The sequence below is a fragment of the Nanorana parkeri genome, unplaced genomic scaffold, assembly GCF_000935625.1.
Source record: "Nanorana parkeri isolate BGI_ZX_2015 unplaced genomic scaffold, ASM93562v1 scaffold283, whole genome shotgun sequence".
Classification (NCBI taxonomy): Eukaryota; Metazoa; Chordata; class Amphibia; order Anura; family Dicroglossidae; genus Nanorana; species Nanorana parkeri.
Window position 1 is genome coordinate 1,147,016 of NW_017306551.1, and position 9,374 is coordinate 1,156,389.

At 42.5% G+C, this 9,374-nt stretch overlaps 1 long non-coding RNA gene across 1 annotated transcript in view; it reads right to left on the minus strand.

The window, feature by feature from the left end:
- LOC108787797 overlaps positions 1–7,133 on the minus strand; it is a 16,743-nt gene extending 9,610 nt beyond the window's left edge. The window contains exon 1 of the long non-coding RNA XR_001941292.1: positions 7,123–7,133. This is a non-coding gene — a long non-coding RNA (uncharacterized LOC108787797). The remainder of the gene's footprint in view (positions 1–7,122) is intronic.
- Between the last annotated feature and the right edge of the window lie 2,241 nt (positions 7,134–9,374).

Below are 9,374 nucleotides of genomic sequence, written 5' to 3' on the forward strand. Positions count from 1 at the left end.
TAATGAGGACATTGAGGCAGGGGAGTGCTCCCTTCTTGACTTAGTACTCACCACTACCTTCTTCTTAGAGATTGATTCCTCTCTCCCCCTTTGTGCTGTGCCGTTCTCTCCACGAGGGCTCTGGACCGCCGCCATCCTTGTCTTACTGCTAGCTGCTGCTATTACTGATCCCGTTCGTGGCTGCGGTTCTTTCTCTTTCTTCTTTGAAGTTTTCCCGGCCATCTCTCCTTGCCTGCTGCATCTTAGAGAGATCTCCCCGCCTCTCCTATGCCGACCTCCAATGCCTCCGGTGCCCCAGTACTGTCAGCTGCGGGAGCTACGAGAGCAGGGACTCCATCCGCCTAGGAGCGGAGTTCACGGGTCAGACATCCGGCCCGCTGGTCTCCGCGCATGCGCCCCTCTCCCCGTTGTGGCGTCTTTCTTTTTGTGATATTGCAACACGCACACTATGATATGTAATTATTTACCATTCTACAAAAACATTCACAGCCTAGGTTGTTATGGGGTTTTAAAGAGGCGCCAGAGAGTTTTCAATTTATATAAATTTATTACAAAACATTAAAACTTTTAGATAACAAAAGGTTAAAAAAATCATTATTATTGATCAGCATGATTCTATTTATTTATTTATTTAACTCACTTGGGTGATAGACTACGATTAGGTTTTAAATTAAATTAATTTCTCTTTATAGAATGAACTATAAGAACAATAAATAAACAAAGAATAAATAGTAAATAAATGAACATGGTTATGTTGTAGAGATCAGGACTTGAGACAGTCCTAGTGTGCATCTGTGGCTCCACTGCATGAAAACTCTGGGGAGGGCCGTATATCTGTCCTGTCTTCCTGGGAGTAGGTCTCTGGATGAACCCGCAGTCTGGGGTGAGTGCCTGCATAGTTAAGCTATATTAAGGAAGGAACATGTTCTGTTCAGTTGAACAGAATATATAGATTTGTAGAGTATGGTGTATTGATGGACATACTGCTAAACAATGAATTATCTATTCATAACCAGATTCTTGCCGAAAAAAACTCCCTGAGGAAGCTTTTTTTTTATATACGAAACGTGTTGGATTGAATTGCACGTGAATTATGTGATAAAATGAGATGTATATAATATAAATGTAAAATGTAAATACATGAATTGTGAGAATTAGGCAAGAACCTAGGCCATGAGAATCATGCTGATCAATAATAATGAATTTTAACCTTTTGTTATGTAAGAATTTTAATGATTTGTAATACATTTATATAAATTGAAAACTCTCTGACGCCTCTTTAAAACCCCATAACAACCTAGGTTGTGAATGTTTTTGTATAATGGGTTAAATAGGGGTGAGGTCTCAGATCACCTGGGTTGATACTCTGGGCAGTGCTATTTGTATCTATAATTATTTACCATGACCCATTTTCTGAGATAGTACCTATTATCTAATTTCATTTTGTTCCCCTTTATACATCTGTTTGGAGGGTTTTCCATTCTGATAAACTGAGGGGAGGACTGGATTTGTCTCCTCGAGCACCCGGGGCGCCATGTATCTGCATAATATGTAATATATCAAACGCATTTAATATTTTGTAATATGTGAAACATATGCCACTCCAATACAGTGTACTATACAGTAAATGTATTTAATCCAATTTAGATGTAAATAGTGTCTTTTTTTTGACCCACATTATTTTTGACTGGCCTGTGGCAAGGCATAGATCTCTCCTAAAGTATTAGGTGTCTCCAAGACAATTTGGGAGGTCCAGTTATATGTTCCATCAGCTGAGGACATAGTGAGCCATTGCCCTATGTATCAGTGTGTGTGTGCACAGTGGCCCTAATAAACAAATGCTCAGCTAGGCAGAGGGAGAACAGAGAGAGGTGGCAGCTGCTGTACAGACACTTATCAGAGGGAGTCAGCTTGATGACTGGTCAGCCCAGGCGTAGATGTGCGGCTATAATCTGTGCATATTAGGTTATAGGGCGCAGAAACGAATGGGTCAGCAATTGCTTTATTGGGACCTCTGTGTTCCTGACGCCATTGCACAATCTGTTCTTCGTTATAGTTCAACATGCTACATTGTACGCTTGTCAAAGAGCTCTCCCTAATGACTATCGGTCACTTAGATATTGCCAGTAATGACAAGACCATGGCTAGAAGCAGTTTCAGGGGCAGACAAGGAAATACTTATTTCATAAAAAGTAATAGATGACATTAGGTATGTGAATTACAGAACACCCTCAGTATGTTACGGTGATGAGAAGTGGGGGAGGTGTTCTTTACTTTTTAACACATTTCCTGTTCTAGAAAGAAAATACTACTCCTCTATAGATACAGTATGGTGTAAGTGAGTGAGTGTTGTCACGTTATGACAGGAACTGTGGATACGCTTTAAATGAATTTGTTTTTTCTGTGTAATATCTTTGATGATGTTGATCATTGTAGGTATTTGTAAATGCATGAAAATACATCTGCTTTTATATACCAAATAGATTTAATATTTTGCAGTATGTTAAATAGACAACACCCTAATACATTACACTATGATATAGTTAATATTAATCAGGTAGGGTATTGTATTTCCCCTGACATGCTAAAACTGAATGGTGTTTCTATACTTCTGATGAGTAAAGACGATATATACAAGGAGGAAAGCACCAAAAGAGAATTGTGTAAAGTCCATATATAATTTTACTTCTTGTCTTATACCATGACAATCCAGCACATTTCTGAGGCTCTAAGGCTCTCCCTTCATCGGGGCTTAGTATTGCTGACAAGAGCATGTCCTGGGCTAGCCGAGATAGATAAATCCTGAGGGATTTATGATCACTAAGCAGGACAGATCACTCCAGATGGCGATACAACAGGCAGCTAACCCAACCTTTGGCTTTCACTCCTGGGAGAGCTTACTAAGGGATTTTTGATCACCAAGCAGGATGGAGATAGCTCCAGATGATGATATAACAGGCAGCTAACCCAACCTTTGGCTTTGACTCCTGGGAGAGCTTACTAAGGGATTTGTGATCACCAAGCAGGATGGAGATAGCTCCAGATGATGATATAACAGGCAGCTAACCCAACATTTGGTTTTGACTCCTGGGAGAGCTACCTAAGTGTTATCATGCCCTCCGTGTTGTGACATACTGCACTGGAAACATCCATTGAAGTGTACATGATCCAGTGCCCCACACCTTCTGTCTCCCTTTATAATTCCCATATTAGACTGTTTGGCTTTAACTTACTACATAGTATGCTGGTCAAACAGTTCTACATAATGACAATTTAATATTAGCAGTAATACAAATAGGTAGAAATGGTTTTAGGGACAGGAAACTAGATTTTTATTAAAGAAGAATAATGGATAACATGGGAATATAATTATTTTCTTCTGTAAGGTTGTCATCAGTTGGTGCTCGTTCACACTGTGACTGTTGACCTGATATTTATGATGATGTTTTTTCCTGTTTGACCCTCTTTCTCCATCTTTTCTTCACCATCACTTTTGGTTTTAGCAGGAAGTTTAGAATTCTATGCAAGTAAAAAAAAAAAGTAAGGTTATACAAGTGTGTTTTATAAGCAATCAGAAATTTTCAGGGTCAATTTTTCCTAAAGGTCACATGTAAAGAAGTGTCAATATACTTACCTTTCCTGCGGCCTGTGTTTTTATTAAATGAGCCACCAGAAAGGTAAATATATTCACGCTTGTTGAGAAAATTTAAAGTGAATTTACCAGTAATAGCACCCAGTTGTATTTCCCAAGACCAGATTCCGATCAGGATGGCCATGTAGAGCCCCCATTCATTATTACTGGTCTCGGTACTTACTGGGGCAATCAGCACAGAGGCGATATCGTCGGTCTAAAAGGGCCCATTCACACCACGTATGTTGCATATAGCATGCATTGATATGTGTTGAACACATATGAGTTGATGTCAAATGGCATTTGGGGTTCAATGCATTGCTTTTCTGTGGGTCTTTTCCACAGCCGGAGGCAATATCATTTTTTTTTCTGTTCTGTTCTGTTGTGGGACTCAATGCTATAGTTAATCATAGCCCTGTGGATTATATGCAGGTGCCTTTAAGTGGACGCTCTCAAAGAAATAAAATGTAGGAGGCCCACCCAGTATAGTCTTCCCCGTAACAGTCATGCCTCACAATGTTGGGCCTGCGTTGAGCACATAGTTACTCAACACAGGCCCAATGGACGTGGTGTGAATGGGCCCTTGGTGACTGGAGGGGTATCTATTCTATTGGCATAGTTTCCGCAGCTTTCACCGTTTCCGGTGTTGGCTGGTCAGCTGCACGTTCCTCTTCCATTGCCTTTATCAACACCATCACTCTGGGTCTATCTTGGCAGTAATGAATTCTGTGAAGATAAAGAATTTGCAGAATTAATAATGTAGTATCGAAAATGGAAACAATAGAGAAAGACTATAGAAAATGCAAAATGGCTTACCCAAAGTAACATCCTGCTGCTGTGGTGAACATCAGTATTAAAAGAATGAGTCCGATCAGAGCGGCCGCGAATGGAAGGGCGCCTTTGACCTTCAGATCATGGAACGTCCTGCCCAGAAACATAACATCGGAATCGACGTGCAGGCTACTCGACTCATATTTACTGGTCTCACTCATCACTGGGGGAAACAACACAGAGTCATCACTGTCGGTGACCGAAGGGCTAGCCGCATGTCTACGCAGTCTTCTGTGCTGTTTCCCGGCTGCCTTGGCATCAGCGGTCTTCAGGGTAGAAACTGATGGAACACAAACACATATAAAAACAAGTTAGTTTAAATGTCTGGATAATGAACATTAGAATGGATAGCTAAGACTACTATTGACCATCAAGATTACATAGCAACACACAAGTAGTCAGAAATGTACCTGCCCAGATTGCCAATCTCGTAATCTGGACACCCGTATACATAACAATAAACAACAAACATGCATTAGTTATCTCTGAGTTCTGTAACACTTACCAGTGACATGAACCTTGACTTTCTGAAATGGTTCACGCTGGACATTGTCCACAATGAGGTGCACATCGTATGTCCCACTGTCTTTTCGGAGGACAGGGCCGATGACCAAGGAGCAATCCTCTTCATTGTGCATCTCCGGCCGCAGCTCGATGTCGCTACGCTGCAGGATGGATCTGTAGGATCCGCCTTTTTCAGGAGTCATTCCCCACTCAATCTGAATCCGGTTTGCACCAGAGAGTTCATCCATGGTGATCACACATGGGATCACCAGTTTAGACCCGGCCACAGCCTCTAGCTGGTTGGACAATGGCCGGGCATCAGCTAATTCTACACCTGATGACAGGAGCAGAAAGCCGACAATGATGACCACTCGCAGGAGACTCATTCTAGCACTTTGTCACAAAAGATGGCAAAAACGACAAAGAAAATACACAACAAACTTGTAATGGCACAATAAACTGTAGCCGCACAGTAAACCGCACAAGTACAACAGTCCCTGCTTGAGACAAGTAACGATAATGCAGAGCTCCTGCTGGCTGCTGATTTTATACACAGCTTTGCTGTGACTGTGATGTCATGAGGACCAAGCTTACCGGCCTGATTGCAACACTCAGCTCAGTTGAGAGATGATCTCTGATTGGTTGGCAACATCCGTTGGGCAGCATTGTAATTTCATCATGCTGCAAATGAATAAAATCACAAACAAGGGATTATTACATCAATAACTACATGTAAGACCCCGTTAAGGCCCCATTCACACTGAGCGTTTTATATTTACAGCGCGATATCGCTCTCCAATGCATGGCAATGGGGCTCTGTTCTTCGCTGTCGCGGGTCGCTACAACAGGACCCTTTTTGCCTGCTCAATGCAACCATTTGCGCGATATCGCGCGTCAAACCGCGCGATGTTGCGCAAAATGACAATCGCGCGACAAACGCGCGATTTGCGATACGCTCATTGTGAATGGGGCCTCACACTGAGTTATTTATCGCGCGATTTCAGCTCCAAAATCGCTCAAATATCAGCTCAAGGTAGCCCGTCCAATGCATTTCAATGGAGCTGTTCACAGCTCAATGTCGCCTGTAGCTCGTCGCTCAAGCTTGTCGCTCGAACATGACATCATTTTTCGGTGGATTTTGTGCGATTTGGCCCAATAGACTTTAATGGTGTGGCTCAATTTCGCACGACATTGAGAGACTTTGTCGCAGTACGTCACGCTACAGAAGTGTCACTTTTGCACAAAAAAAATATAAGAAGGAAGGAATGATGTCACATCAAGACCGCTTTTGATTGGTTACAGCCCATTGTAGCAGCTACGAAGTCCCTGCAAAAAGTCTCACCACGTAGCGCGACAAAATTTGCACGGTAGCTTTTTTGGATGTAGCTCAGTGTGAACGTGGTCTAAGTTATGTTCCAGATCAACTCAGAGATGGGAGAGGGGAGAATACAGACATGACACAGACACATAGATGTGTACATTGGCAGTTACTATTTGAGTCTCAGGTGTCATTGGCAGTTACTATTTGAGTCTCAGGTGTCATTGGCAGTTACTATTTGAGTCTCAGGTGTCATTGGCAGTTATTTTCCCAGCACTGTTTGAAAGTGTCAGCTGACCTCATCCATTCTGGAGAGTGTTCGCAGCAGTCAGCTCCTGAGCTCAGTAAGAGCTGCTGCAGACCTGGGCGATCCGGGACGTGCATCACGGGGCCGCGCGATCGCGTGCACTTGCATACAGCGGTGCAGCATCATTGATTTCAATGGGGTTACCTCCACGCGGCAATCACAGAAAAAAGGTACTTGCAACACATGGTGAGGAACCGCATGATCCGCCTGGTGCCACTGGGGTGTAGGGTTGCCACCTTTTCTTCAAGCGAAACCCGAACACTCTAGTGAAACGCTGAAATTTTTTGGGGGGGAGAATGAGTCATGGCTTATTCATATGAAAATAGCATTCATATGTAAATATCACAATTGAGACTATTTTCAGTGGGGGGCCCAGTAGCCCCTATCTTAATTTTGGTTGCCCCTGTCTGCCTGGCATCTTGTATTATTTTTAAAGCTGAACTCCAAACAGAGATCAAACGCACAAATGAATGTAGCTCTCTAATCATAAATACATCACAATGGGGAGAATTTATCAAAGCTGGAGCAGACAAAAACCAGAGCAGCTGTGCATGGCAACCAATCAGCTTCTCTCTTCAGTTTGTTCAGTTAAGATTTGAAAACGAAAAAGAGAAGCTGATTGGTTGCCATGCACAGCTGCTCCAGATTTTGTCTGCTCCAGATTTTGTCTGCTCCAGTTTTGATAAATTCCCCCCAATGTATTTTTTAAATGCAAGCAGTGTAAATATCCTAATTTGTTTTGGTATCAGCTACTTGTAGACTATTATTCAGTATTGTCAGTACTATTCAGAATGTAGTGAAGCTGCACTATTTTGGATCCTCCGGCTCCCCGTACAACTGTCATTTTACCTGCTGACTTTAGAAGAAATTAGATGTTGCAGCTGACAACATTGATCCCTGATTTGAAATGAGTTTGTAGACTGGATAGACTTTGGTCGTGGACCTTCTTCAAACCTTTTATAAACAATATATACACCCCAATCATAAAGAGATGATGTCTTATGTATACACACACATTCAGCAATGTATGCTCATAGGTCACCATGCTTTTGGAATAACAAAGTAAAACATATGAATGTTGCTATGGGCTTTAGTAGGCTTTGTGATAATTCATAGGGTGGACTCTAGCTTTAAAATGCAACTGAAGCCAAAACTTTTTTTTTAATTGCTGTCCGTGTTCCCATTAGGAAGATTCACCCTCCCCATTGGTCCTTGTGACTGTTATCACTGAAAGTGAAAAAATGTCCCACATTTTTGTAATCAGTACAGGAGTAGATGGTAAATCTTCCAATGGGGACACTAGTGAGGGGGGGGGGGGTTCCATAATATTTAGCCGACCTGTGACAATGAGACTGTCACAGGTCGGTTCAGTAGATCGGGAGGTGAGCGAACACATACCGGCGCTCGCTCACCTCTCGATCCTGTCACGGCTCTCTGCCGTGACAGGGGAGGGGCTGGATTCCCCCCTCCCCGCTCCGATCTGCCAGCGCTGGCTGGCGGGACGGACGGGGGAGGGGGCGGGTACAGCTGGCTCTGCCTCTAGATAGGCAGAGCCAGCTGTCAGTCACACAGCTGGGCGGATCCAGACATATTTGTCGGGATCCGCTTCAGCTGCGGCGTCTCAGCATACCTCGAGCAGCAGCTGAGCCTAGGGTGACGGGAGGACGCTAGTTTGTGTCCTCCCGTTACCCTAAGGAGAACTATGGGGAAAAGCCTTAACCCCATAGTTCTCCTTTAAGAGCTCGGATGGGTCTCTCTCTAATTTCAATAACAGACAGTTTATGTTTCATCAACTAAAGAGCTTTTGCCTACCCAACACAATAAAACATCCCTCTATTATTTACTTTGTGACTTGCAACTTTATATACCGGTCAAACCGTGCTGCGCGACACAATATCGGCCACTTAAATATTGACAGTAACATTTATCGCTGGAAGTGGCTCCAGGGGCGGAAAATTGTAAATATTCATTACATTAAAAATAATTTATTCCATGAGAATGTCATGATTTCTCCTCTAACATTTTCTATGTTTATTTTTTGACTTTTGAGGCAACAGCTCGAAGATAAACTCTAGCCAGTTATGAAAGGATCCCTGATATTTGCAGGAAAATGATTTATTTATGAAAGTGAATAAGTTATAAGTTAGGGAAGAAAGGGATAAAGAATAGCAGAGCCGCGGCTAAAGGTGACGGACACGCCATATATCATAGTTATGGAATACTGACCAGCGGAGTCTATGGGGAACATAGATAATTCACAAGGAAAACAAAAACAAAGTCACAGGCCAGCAGTAATCCCTAGAAAGCACACATTAATGCTTCGAGAAACAATATCATTTAGTAGGCACAAAGTCTGGCAGATGCCGGTATATAGTGTGGAGGACTGTGTGGACTGTAAGGCATTGAGAGTATAGATATAATTTAACATTGAATCTTGACTGGAGTGACTCTTAAAACTGGTGGAAAAACAGAGTTTAAAGCTAGAGTAGCTTGTTTATAGAACTATAACATTGTAATATACATTAGAAAAGTTGTTGGACATGTGACCATCACAGCCATATGAGCTTGTTGGCTGTCCTATTGCGAAACCATGGACCTTTAAAGTGACATTAAAGTCAAAAGTCCCCCCCTCCCCCACAATGCTAACATAAGGACTTACCTTAAATGATGTCTCTTAATCCGATCATCTTCTTCTTTACTGTCCTTTTTAGCTGTCCCTCCAGCGCTGGTGCGGGTCTCCGATCCTTCTTCTTTTCTCTCATTCTACATATATACATTACCAA